Below are 13,926 nucleotides of genomic sequence, written 5' to 3' on the forward strand. Positions count from 1 at the left end.
TTTCCTTTAGATTTGGGTAAATCTGTAATAAAATACAATGAATTTTCTTCCCAATAATGGCTTGGTATCGATAATGGTCGAAGGAGCCCTGGGGTCTTGATGGTATCTCCTTTATTTTGTTGGTATACCACGCATTCTGTCACAAATTTTTGCACATCCTTTAGGACCTTCTAATTTTTTTTTCTTGATCCTATGGTTTGTCTTCAATAACCATGAATTTCCTCCTATAGGGGAAGTGTGTAATTCCAATAGGACCTTATGTTTGAGATGAAAATTCTTATATAAGTTATTTTGATACCATAACAGATCATTTTTCTCTATAAATTTGTCTACTGCATCAGGGTCCTCCTATAACTGTTGAATGATCTTGCATATATTCTCATCTTGTTGCCATTATATCCTTGCTTCTTCCACCTAGTTAGACCATGGAAAGCAAATAACACATAGTAGGCCATTTATGTCTTCCTCTTTCATTGAGAATGCATCTGCCACAATATTTTGTTTTCTATTTCCATAGATAATCTCAAATTCATAACCCAACATATTTGGGACCCATTTTTGTTGTTGTTCTGAAGATAGTCTTTGCTCCAAGAATTACTTTAGACTATCATGATATGTTTTGACTTTGGAGTGTCTTCTTATTAGGTATGGTTGACATTTCTTACTTGCATGTAGTATGACCAACATTTATTTTTCATATATGGGTCTAAGTAAGTTCTTTCCTTTAAGTTTGCTACTTTCAAAGGCAAGGGGAATTTGTTCTTGCATCAAAATTGCACTAATGCCATGGCATGAGGCATCAAACTCCATAATAAATATTTTGTGAAATCAAGTGTCGCCAAATGCTTGCGTGAGGGAGTTGTACACATAGCCTCTTTAACTTCTTCAAACACTTTGATTTCTTCTTCAATCCAAGATAATGATTCCTTGTTCAATAATTTTGTTAAAGGTGCTTCTATTTGACCATAATTCTTCACAAATTTGTGGTAATATCCTGTCAATCCCAAGAATCCTTTGAGTCTCTTCAAGGTATTTGGGACTGACCATTCCCTCATAGTTTTTATTTTGTTGGGATCCACCTTGACACCACTGTGTGATACAATATGATCCAAATATTCCACTTCTTGAACCCCAAAGGAACACTTGGAAGACTTTGCATATAGTTGTTGTTCTTCCAATAGTGTCAAGAGACTGTCAACATGTTGTACGTGCTTTTCCCAAGATTTGTTGTAAATTAGTATGCCATCAAAAAATATTAGCAACAAATTTTCTGAGGAATGGTTTGAAAATAGAATTCATCAAGCTTTGAAATGTTGAAGGTGCAACTGTAAGTATAAATGGCATAAGAAAAAACTGATAATGACCTTCATGTGTTCTAAAGGTTGTTTTGGGAATGTCTTTTAGCCTCACTCTAATTTGATGATATCCATAATGAAGACCAACTTAGTAAAGAAAATTTCTCCATGCAATTCATCTAACAATTTATCAATGACGGGAATAGGAAACATATCTTTGATTTTCATTTTGTTGAGCTATTTATAGTCTAGACATATACTCCACGAACCATCATTTTTTATAACCATCACCACTAGTGAAGAGAAAGCACTCTAGCTAGGCTGAATGATGCTTGCCTCTCACATTTCCTGAACCGTACACTCAATCTCACTCTTTTGTGCATGTGGATATTTGTAAAGCCTAATGATAGGTGGCACACTTCAAGGTTGCAAATGAATAGCATTGTCGTGATCTCAGACAGGTGGAATATCCTTAGACATTTATCCAAATATCTTTGCATGCTTTTTGATAACTTTTTGAAAATCCACTAGAGAAAAGGATACAGATGTTTGAAAATCTAATGAAAACAATTGTTCAACTACACCTTGGTGTCCCTTCTTTAGCATTTTTATCATGCTATTATAACTTATCACTTTACTGGGTTTCCCTTGGATACCTCTAAGCTCAATTTCCTTTCATTATGAGATAAATATTATGAAAAGATCTTGGAAATTAAGGGCCACTATTCCCAATGATTGTAACCATTGGACCCCTAATAAAACATCAACACCACCCATTTGTATTGCAATCACAGGACAAATCAATAAATACTCCCCCATTGTTATAGGTCTATTTGGGCACATCACTCCCGACAATCTGATCAGTGTAAACAGGGTATATCAAACCCTAATTTAGTTGCCACATGCCCTAGACATGCCACCTCATTGAGTGCTTTCATCCATGAGAGTTTCCTGACTTCAAACCCTGCTGAAGTGCTTCCTTGGGTCACCATCGCAACCCTGGTTAGGGGTAAGTGATTTGTAGAGAAGGTACCCCCATTCAACGCTGCATGGCAGAGCACCTAAGCCCACTCAAGCCTGCGCTGGGCGAGAATCCTCGAAATGTTCATTGGATCCTGAGTATATTCCTCCTTTCTAAAGCCTTCTAGAAGGAACCCAACTCCTATCCTATCTAGATGAGCTTGACTTAGGATAGCCTTGGATCATCTAATCCTCTATCCTCTCATCCCTTTGAACATGGAAATCATCCAATTATGGGAAACCATTCAATGCCATATTAATGACCAAACCACTTGCATTTATCTATAAATTGGCCTCCCATCATAGAGCTAAAAGAGCTTGGATATTATAGAGAAATATTGTTGGTTTAGAGACTTGAAATCATTGCCAAGTAATGTTATGATGCTGGATTGATGCTGCTATTGGTGTGATGAGGGCTTGGACTAAGCTAGGCGAGTGACACGAGATCGAACCACATTGGGTGTAACTTCTCCTTCTATCAATCAATAAAGTTTTTTTTTCCTTTTCCAATACTTTTGTCTATATCTTTGATGAATGTATGTTCAAATGTTGTCGATTCCATTTGTTTACAATAAATACATCATATGCTTTGATTGTTGTCGCCTTCTATTTATGTTGGCAGGTACCAATTGATCGAATTTAGTTTGAGTGGGAGCGACGGGAGAAACTCAAAGGAGATCAAAGGAAGTGAGGGATCACAAGTAGGTTATTTTATCTTATCTGTTTATTCTAGGAAAAGGTTAAACATATTTACTTCGGTTGTTCTAAGTGTAACTACCCACTTAGGGAAGATATACTTATCCGTAGGTATAAATTCCGTGTAACAAATTGGTGACCATACTTGGGAATGACCACCGTTCTTGGTAGTTATCCCTTGTCTTAGTAGCACCAGTAGACTTTGATTGAGTTCATTTACCTATATTCAGTCATTTTGAAGCTTGTTTGGTCAAAATGTGTGCTTATTTGTGTGTTGATAGTGCTCTCTAGCATCAACGCATTGTTTTTCTTGACACAGTGCGCTGCAGAGCAACCTTAGGCTAGAGACAAGTGCTCTGTAATGCACTGTTTCCCACTCAGGGCTGCACTGGTCCCTGTCAAGCCAAAAACCCATCTTTTTACTTGATTTTTTCCAAACTGTTCCACATCTTGTTTGGTGAATGGTAAATGCTTCTTTGTCTCTGAAGTCCAAATTACTATTACTTTTCCATGCTCACTTTGGCTTTGTTTTTTCAATGTTTCTTTATGTTTTCTTTGTCATTGTTGAATCAATCCCAAAGTTATCTTACATTGATTAGTCTTTACTTTTCTGAAAAATAATTGTCGTAAAGTCTTCATTTCTTTGAAAAAGAAACTGTCATAAAGTCTCCATTTCTTGTGAAAAGAATTGATTGATTGTTTGTGCATTTAGATTCTTTATGTTCATCTAAACATTAAAGGAATGAAAAGAAAAACATGAATAATGCATTTAGAAGTTTGTGTGTGCTTGTAGGAATGGTATAAGGAAAGTTGCATTAGATGTGCTCTATGCTCTTTGTTTAAAGATTTTGATTTCTCTATCCCTTTTAGTTATGGTTTTCATTGTTTAAATAAAATGAAAAGAATGTTTCCCATCTTAGTTGCATTTTGGGAGTTTCAGAAAAATCACGTGGTGAACCTGAAAGGCAAACATTTAAGAAATATCAACTAAAATATATCTCAATTAACCTAATGGAGCATTGTAACTTAACGCATAAAATTTAGAGGTCTAGGATAGAGATGTGTTTCAACGTCGTTAAACATAGCAATTGTCGCTAACGATCTGCGATACATTCCGAGTGTGATACCTCATTCCACGTATGTAAGTATATCATAGCTCGTCCACATACTTTCGGGTATATCGGGTGGTGTTATAGTATGAAAAGTATAAGGGAATGCTCTCACTGTGTGGTTTCGCATTAGACAGCGCTAACACAGATTAGGACTCCACGTACTTTTGGGTATATTTGGGAGGAAAACATTAGGTTTCTATCCACCCATAGGTAACTGAGTCGGCCGCCTTGTATACTGTGATACACCGAAAACAACATTCGGGGAGATTACCTGCACGTATGTTAAGTCCTTGGCTCCTCCAAGGCGGTATATTGCAGTTCACAGTTACTTGGTAATTCTTTTTCCTAAATTACCCTCTGTTTGTTTATTTATTTTTATAATAAAATCAATCAACAATCGTGGAAGAAAATCAATATTTACCCTGTCGTTCGCGTAGGACAGTGAGTAAACCACCTTTACCGTCTGAAGCTACACTTAGTCGGCGAAAGCGGTCTCGTTTAACTGAGTCCAATACATCACAAACTTCTGGTTCTTTATCTGATTTACCAGAGTCACCTATACTGGTACATACTGTGATTCCAGTTACTCCTACTATTACTAGTTTATCTGCGACTGAAGTGGAACCTTTAAAATTACCTCAGGACACTAAAAGTGAACTTAGTGAAACGATAACTGAAGTTGTCCAACAAGAAGTTGATCCTCAACCCAAAGTTTTTCAACAATAAATTACTTCTGAACTTGAATTTTTTCAACCGGAAGTTGATCCCGAACCTATCATAGTTCAACAAGAACTTACTTCTGAACCAGAAGTTGTTCAAGAAATTCATTCTGAACCTGTTGTTCTTTTACCAGAACACTTGTATCCCGAAGTTGAACAACCAGAAGTTGTTACTATACCGGAAGACGATCAACCGGTTTATCCTTAGACATCTGTAACTGTTGAGACTTCTTCTTTACCACAGAGTCAAACACCAAAAATTTATTACGGACCTGATGGTGAAATCCTTCCACCCAGTCTAATTACTATTGAAGAGGAATTTGAAGAAGAAAATTCACCTAGAACTCCAACTCGTTTTGGACCAGGGCTTTATCTTTATCCTTATTTTCCTCGATTAACTTATACTGCTCCTCTTGATCCTGTTTACTTTCAAACTCCCTTTAGATTCATTAGGACATTTATTGGGTCATTTGACTATGGCTGAAACAACATCCCAGATTGTATCATCTGTTACATTTGCAACAAAAGCTATTGTCACTACTTCTTCGATGTTTACCACAACACCTGAGTCACATCTGTATGGTGGTCCATCCCACTGGGTTACCAATCATTATCTGGAACTCACTCTGGTGTTTCTTCTAGTCCATGGTCTTCACCCATGTCGTCCACAGGAATTTTACCTGGTTCATCACTTACAGATACTGAACAATTCGATCCATCAAGTCAATATTAAGCTGATCCATCTGGTTACCATCCAATGTATCCACTTAACATTGGATTGCCTCCATATGGAGAACAATATGCCCAATCTGCTTATTCTCCATACTCTGGGGGAACACCATATGGCAGTGTACCGACATCTTTAGGTCCAACTTATTCTGGAATCATTGTTTGTCAATGGTAGCCTACAATTCCTGTTCAACCAAGGCTTTTGTATCCATCACAACCAATACAACTTGTTTCATCCATACCTACTACGCCTGTCATTACGACTTTACCATAGTCACAAACTCGGTTGATTGTATCTCAACATTTGCAAGCTGATCCTTCAAGCTCTTACCCTCAAGTTTCAGGTCTATAGACTTAGTCTTCTCAAGCCATTTTACAACAACCATTTGTGTCTGGAATCCAACAACCTCAGGCTAGTTTACCATTAACTGGGATGAATTAGACTTATACTAGTCCAATTTATCCATAACCTAGTCAAACTTATACTGGTGGGCAATAATCGTGGCAGCCACAATACCAACAAAAACAATTCCAACAATACCAAACTTATCCTAGACTTGGTCAATAAGCCTATGCTAGGTTTGGTCAATAACAAGCTTACCCAGGTTCTAGTCAACAAGCCTATGCTGGTTTTGGTTAACAACAAATATATCCTGGTTCCCAACAAGAACCTTATAATGGATATGCTCAACAAACCTACCCATATCAAAGTTACCAACACCAGATTCCTTATGCTGGTATGCAAAGGCCTATTGTCCAGGCAATTCCAACTTACCCTGCTTATGCTCAACCTGACCTAAACCAATATTTGCCTTTTGTCGCAACACTTGAATTACTGGATTTATATCGACTTACCAATGATCCCATTCTTTATTCAGCTTGGTGGCCGATGATTCCACACAAATTGCCTTATGATATTCCTAAGTTCAATGGAAACCTTGGAAAAGATCCATCCAATCATGTTATGACTTTTCATTTATGGTGTTCATCCAACTCCCTAAATGATGATTCAGTAAGACTACATCTTTTCCGGCGAACACTCACTGGTCTGGCTGCAAAGTGGTATATTGATTTACCACGAGATTCATTTGACAACTTCACAACCTTAGCCACTACATTTTTAACCCATTTCCATTTACCCGTCAGATATGAAACTGGAATAGAATTGTTGACCAACTTTAAACAGACCACTGCTACTCACATTTCTGATCATATTCATGAGTGGCGTCATCGTCATCGAATGGTCAAAACTTTTGTTCCTGATCAGCTTTTAGTCGAGTGGTTTATTAAATCCTTGTTGCCATCTATCACCGAGGATGTGGATAAAGGAAGAGTTGTTACTGAAGAGCAAGTAATTGCTTGTGCCCAATACTTAAACTTGATTTACACCCAGTCTGGCACACTCTATGATAAGATTCCAAATGCACCTAGACCAAATTTTATTGTTCCACCACCTCCATCCAGTAAGGACTCTCATGCCGATGATGCTGTGATAGGTTCTTCAAGCACTCAAACAATAAGTAGACCATCTTGTCAAACACTTGCTATTTCAAATCAAACCTCTAATACACTTGATAATACACTTGCTTCTGAAATAAATTCCGTGTCATCTGACAAAGGTAAAAATGAAAAGAAACCTGGAAGTAAGAAAAAGGTGAAAACCAAAAAGAAACAAAATTCTGCCCCTCAAGAGAAATCATCTGATTCCTCTTCTCCGACTATGAAACCTCATTACCCATGTTTAAGCTGTAATGAGGAGCACTTTACGTGAGACTGTCCTCACCTCTCTAAAGTCTCAAAACTTCTTAAGACTTATAGTACATCTGTTGTGTTGACAGACCCTTTTCCAAACCTAGAGACTCATTTGGTTACTATAGATCATGCTTCCACTTCACAAGTGCTTAAGCTATCTGCCACTAAGCCTAAGACTGATGCTTTGGTGACTACACGACGTAAAGATTATGGTAATCCACTGTCGTCGTCGAATAACTAGGCTATAGATCAACTCAATACTTCGACTTTGGCTTCGTCTGACTCCATTCCACCACCCGTTGCACCAAAGTTAACAATAAAACCGCCTAAGGGAGTTGTTCATAAATCTACATTCAACCATCGAGCTCGAGCAATGAAAATTGATAACATAATAGAAGATTTGGCTCAATCACCTTCTACTATGTCGACGCTTGAGGTGCTTCAAAATTTTCCCTCCCAAAAGCATGCTTTATTGTCAACAATTGGTGGAATTGATCCAACGGATTCCAATCTCGTAGTTTTTAACCATGCGGGTTATATGCCATAATTACCAGCACAGTTAGCATTCTTGATCCAAGTAAATGCTTTGAATCACCTCATTCACCAAACCATTGTTGATGAAGGTTCATCTACTTGTATCATGTCAATGAATTATTGGAAAACACTTGGCTCACCACCTTTGTCACGATCACCTATGATGTTCAAAGCTTTTGATGATCGCACTTATACACCTTGTGGAATTTTAAGTAACTCGCAGATAGAACTAGGGGGAAAAACTGTAACTATTGAAGTTGAGGTCGTTGACGGACCCCTTGACTACAATATTTTACTAGAGAGATTGTGGGTTTACGCTATGGCTGCTATGGTTTTGACATACTTTCATATGATCGCTTTCCCTCATAAAGGCGAAATCACAGTATTTGATCAACTCGCTTTCTTCGCCTCTAGTTCGTAGGAAACTGGAAGTGTTCCGTTAGTTCACGGACCTCCGTTATCTCTTCAGAACATTGGAGTAGGTCTCTTTAAAGATTCTTCCCTAATGGGCACCTTTTCACTATTGTCACCATCACAAACAACGAAAGTTGCAAAAGTTGAGACCTGTAACATGATATCTTCCACTTCATCTAACTCATGGAAGATTTCCAATAATTCTGAAGTTGATATGCGTAATGAAACCATGCTACTAAGCCCAATTGAGTTTGCATAGTAATCAATATTTTTGGCCTGCACAGCAAATCCAAATCCATCATCACCGATTGTATGGGTTGATCCTTCGTTAGAATACGGTACTTCCTCTAATCCTTTGTCATGTACATTTTCTACTGATGAAGGAATCATCCAATCAATGATGATAGAAAAAGAACCATGGGTAGATTATCATCATCGATCCCATATTCCAGATCACATAGAAGATATTCCAAATGAACTAAATCGCCCTTCAATCGTTGATTTCCTTTCAAATTCTTTATTTATAGACACAGTAAATTCCAAACGAAACTTATCGAATATCGAAGAAACCATTTCTATCGATATTTCAACCAAACCCGAAATTGTAGAAAGCATCCTTGTTGGCAAATCTTGTTCTCCATTGGAACTTGAAACTTACCGTGCTCTTTTTCGTGAATTCCGCGATATATTTTCTTAGTCATATAAGGAAATGCCATGTATTGATTTTAGTATGGTTGAACACAAGATTAAAATGTATCATGATTTCAAGCTGGCACAACAGTTTCTCCATCCTGTTCATCTGAAGAAGGCTACTGCCATAAAAACAGAAGTTGAAAAACTTTTGCATGCTGGTTTCATATACCCCATTCCTCTTACCGATTGGGTTTCCAATATTGTTCACGTCATGAAGAAACAAGGAACAATACGAGTGTGTGTTGATTATAGGGATGTTAATCGTGCTTTTCCAAAAGACAACTATCCCACTCCCTTTATCGACTAGATAATTAATGAATGTGTTGGATGTGAAATATTTTCATTTATGGATGGCTTTTCCGGCTATAATCAGATCAATATCCACCCAGAAGACCAATCTAAAACTACCTTTATTTGTCCCTGGGGCACATTCACATATAGGAAACTCCCTTTTGGTTTGAAGAACGTTGGGGAAACTTTTCAGAGGGCAATGAATTATGCCTTCCATGACATCAAACACATCATTCAACCCTATCTAGATGACAAACTTGCTCATTCACAGAAATAGGCTGATCACTCGCAACATTTGAGAGCCATATTTTTACGGTGCTGACACTACAAAATTCGACTCAATCCACATAAATGTGTGTTTTGTGTTGGTTTTGGTTGTTTGCTTGGTTTCATAGTGTCCAAAGAACGAATTTGACTCGATCCCTTGAAGGTTAAGGAAATTCTTGATTTGCCTCCACCTTCCAATTTACTTTAGTTATAGAGACTCCAAGGGAAGGCTAACTTTCTAAGGAGATTCATTCCCAACTATGCCGAAATGGCTAAAGGATTTACTCATCTTTTGAAAAAGGGAATTCCCTTCCATTGGGACTAGGTTGCACAAGCTTCCTTTGATGCTCTCAAAGATACCTTGATCCGAGCATCATTAATGTATTCCCCTAATTATCAGAACGACTATTTCCTATATCTCGCCGCTGTAGATACAACCATTGCTATGGTTTTAGTCCAAGAAGAAGATGGGATTGAACATCCAATCTATTATTTGAGTTGTAATCTCAATGATACGGAAGTTAAGTATTCTTATGTGGAGAATCTAGCTTTGGCTTCTGTTCAAGCTGTACAAAGATTTCGCCATTATATCCTGCTCCGAAAGACCATTGTCATTTCGGATTGCAACCCTATGACATACATCTTGTCACGTCAACTGCGGGGGGGGGGGGGGGGGGATATTCAAAATTGATCGTCATTTTGCAGGAATTTGATTTGGAATTCATCAAATCCAAATCAAAGAAATCTCTAGTTTTTGTCGAGCTTCTTTGTGACCTTCCCTCTACCACCATCAACTCAACAATGGAACCATCAATTCTAGATGAGTCTCTGTTTCTGATCTCGTCATCTGACCCTTGGTATGGAGATATATTGATCTATCTCCAAACACAAACTTTCCGGTCTGATACCTATCGCTCACAACATCAATGTATTAGATATCAAGCCAAAGATTATCTGATCATTGGTGATACCCTTTACTGTTGCGGTATCGATACAATTTTTTGTAGGTGCCTCACACATGAGGAAGCCGAGAAAGTTCTAAATGATTTCCATTCTGGTGCTTGTGGTGGACATTTATCTAGTTATGCTACCACACAGAAAATTCTCCGTGCTAGTTACTTCTAGCCTACCATATTTAACGATTACATTACTATTGTCAGAAGTTGTCATGCATGCCAGATTTTGATCGTAAAACTTGACTACCACCTGCACCACTACATCCTATCGTCGCTGTTGGACCATTTGCAAAATGGAACATTGATTCATGACATGTAACCCTCACTCGGCCGTGGGACATGGGTATATTATTGTCGTTGTTGACTATTTTACGAAATGGGTCGAGGCGATGCCTACATTAAACAATAGTGGTGAGACAACTGCACTTTTTTTCTTCAACCATGTGGTTGCACGGTTTGGTGTACCACAAGCTATAGTTACAGATCATGGTTCACATTTTCGCAATCACATGATGACTGAATTAACTACCAAGTTAGGACTCTCACATGATAGTTCTACTCCTTATTATCCACAGGCTAATGGACAAGTTGAAGCCATCAACAAAGTCCTTAAGCGAATGCTTCAACGAATGATAGGAGTTCACAAACGAAACTAGCATTTGATCCTGTACTCAACTTTGTGGGCTTACCGAACCTCAGTAAGAAACACAATTGGATTCACACCTTTCCAATTGGTGTATGGTCTTGAGGCAATCTTGCCAATACAATGTGAGATTTCATCACTAAAACTCGCAATTGACTTGTTACCTGACACTTCTGATGAGGAAGCACGTTTCTTAGAACTCATCCATCTAGATGAAACACGTCGTGAAGTCGCATTGGCCAACGAAGCACATAAGAAACGAATTAAGGCGCAATATGACCACAATGTCAAGCCTCACATATTCTCAGAAGGAGACCTGGTCTTGCTTTATGATCAAGAAGTCGATAAATTAGGAACATGAAAATTTGAACCACTATGGATGGGCCCCTACATTGTCAAGCATGTTTTGGCAAAAGGTGCTTACGAGTTGGTTGATTATGATGGAATTCCATTGTCATAGCCCTGAAATGTGCTGTATCTTAAATGTTACTATGCTTGATTGTGCGTAGTAAAAACATTGTATATATGCTTTTATTGCATGTGTGTGTCACAATGTGACTTATAGAGTTTTTATGTGGTTAGTAATCCGCTTTATATTTGTTGCAAATGTCAGAACCTTTGGAACCATTTGTTGGTTATGTCGATGGTGCTAGTCATAGTACACAAAACCTATCCTCTGCAGCACGGGCCATATTCACTCCAAGTGGCGAGTTAGTGAGTTTTCACTTGGCATTCACCGAATCATCATTAGGCTAGACTCACAACTTGTTGTACTACAACTTACAAATGTTTATACCATCCGAAATCCAACTATTCATCATATATTCCTTAGAGTTTGTCTCTTGGAAAGGGATTTTGATTACATTCAATATCAACACATTTCCATAAACTTTAACACATTGATTGATTCTTTAGAAAATTATGTGTTAAACATACATTTACGACATATGTAAAGAGTAAATTTTCAATTCACATCAACAGTTGAATAGGATTACACATAACCATACAAAAACACTGAAAGTAAAATAGATAGATGTTCAAAGTTTTTACAAAAATTTGTGTCCAAGACATGTTGGTCATCTTACTTCAAAACCTCAAAATGCATACAATAAATCATCCTAAGTAGATCTAACGATGCTCATGATAACATGTCATTGCCTGAGCTATCATGCGCAATAACCTCATCCAACAGCTAGGTACACCAATATTATGGTGTTGTAGTCTCATCAGTAACTCCTCGATCCGAACATCTGGTATACCGAGGGTTAACCCCTCTATATGATGCTACAACTCTTCCAGTGTCTCGATTAGATCTAAATCCTGGAGAAATCCTCTTATGAAATTTCTCCCCGCTGGTTCACTTGCCTCCTGTTGATGACCCATTGGTCGAACAGTGCCAACATCTGTATACATGAGAACATTTTTAGTTTAGTCTTGGAAACATCAAAAAACACAAAAACATGTAAAAATTCAAAAAATAAAAAATACATGGTCAAAACAATTTACTTATAGCACCCCATTGAGCACCCATTGGTAATCTTAAATCTGGATCTCTATGGAAATCCATCCCTGCATATGGATGCTCCTCTATGACAATATGTTGTCGACGGAGAAAACTGAAGAATGCGGTAGAAAATGAGATTGATGACTGACCAACATGTCTAGCCATCAACTCTACCCATCTCTGCATTTGTGGATCTCTAGGACCAACTAAAATCAGTGTCACATGCTGAGGTTGCATCAATGGAATTCTCTCCAAAGTAAAAGCGATCAAGATCGATCCATAGCTGAAATTTTTCGGCTTATTGCTTTTTACTTTAGTCAGCTACTCTTTCATCAAAGAGAATACTGCCTCACACCAGTTAAACATAGTTGGCTTGAGACACTCGAGCGCATACTGCATGTATAATCTATTTGCGACATGAAGTGTCACGCTATCCACCAACTTTTTGATAGTAAATAGGATTGTTCGCAAGGGCATATCACGAACATCCTTGATGTTTATCTTTCCATCTTTGCTAGGCTGTGTACCTGGCTGACAAAATTGTCGAATGTAGTCCCTCACTGATTCACCCCCACGGGCAGAACCTGAAAGAGAAATGGGGGCACCACATCTCAACAATCTTGTGATAATGTAAATATCATCGATCAATATAGGAAGCGCTTTGTCCCCTATGCAAAAAACATGTTCTGCTGGATCCTATGAATGAACCAAGAATTGCAATAGTTCTAACTTTTGCCTCATCCTGGATAACCTGAAATATTTGAGTAACCCACAATCTTTGAAGGCCTCAATAGTACCAGGATCATTTAGGGAAACCATATCTCATTCTTCATGTTCTCTTTCATGCCATGTGATAGCCATTCTGATCCGATCAAAGTCTGAAATCACAACATATGCTTAGTTAGGATCCATTTCATGCAAAAAATTGAAGAGATTTTGGGTAGAAATGATGAATCAATTTTCTAAACTGTGCCCAACGCACCCCTGATCTTTTGAGAGTGTGATGCAAAGCAGTTTCCCTTCTGTTTGATTGCTCTACAATGCAGTTTTCGATGCATAAGGGTGCGCTGATCCTAGGGCGTGATATATTTACCCTAGGGACCCCAAAACCATAAATTTTTTGCCTTTAATTAAAAAAAATGACCTTAAATGAAAAAGAAGAGGTAGATCTTCTACCCGATCCTAATGGAATGAAGAATGATCCACAGAATCTCCCGCAATCAACTACTGAAGTTTGAGGTAAAAAACTGGTTCAGAGCACAAAACTGAATGGTAAATGTCAAATGGTAAAATGACTTGGT

At 38.0% G+C, this 13,926-nt stretch overlaps 1 long non-coding RNA gene across 1 annotated transcript in view; it reads left to right on the plus strand.

Annotated features, from left to right (window-relative positions):
- The window catches only part of LOC149144443 (uncharacterized), a 72,551-nt gene that overhangs the window by 34,084 nt on the left and 24,541 nt on the right, over positions 1–13,926 (plus strand). Inside the window, exon 2 of the long non-coding RNA XR_016264971.1 lies at positions 2,938–3,016. This is a non-coding gene — a long non-coding RNA (uncharacterized LOC149144443). The remainder of the gene's footprint in view (positions 1–2,937; positions 3,017–13,926) is intronic.

The sequence above is a fragment of the Pinus tabuliformis genome, chromosome X (genome assembly GCF_031772625.1).
Source record: "Pinus tabuliformis cultivar Carrire ecotype Pingquan chromosome X, CPIR1, whole genome shotgun sequence".
In the NCBI taxonomy this organism is placed as follows: domain Eukaryota; kingdom Viridiplantae; phylum Streptophyta; class Pinopsida; order Pinales; family Pinaceae; genus Pinus; species Pinus tabuliformis.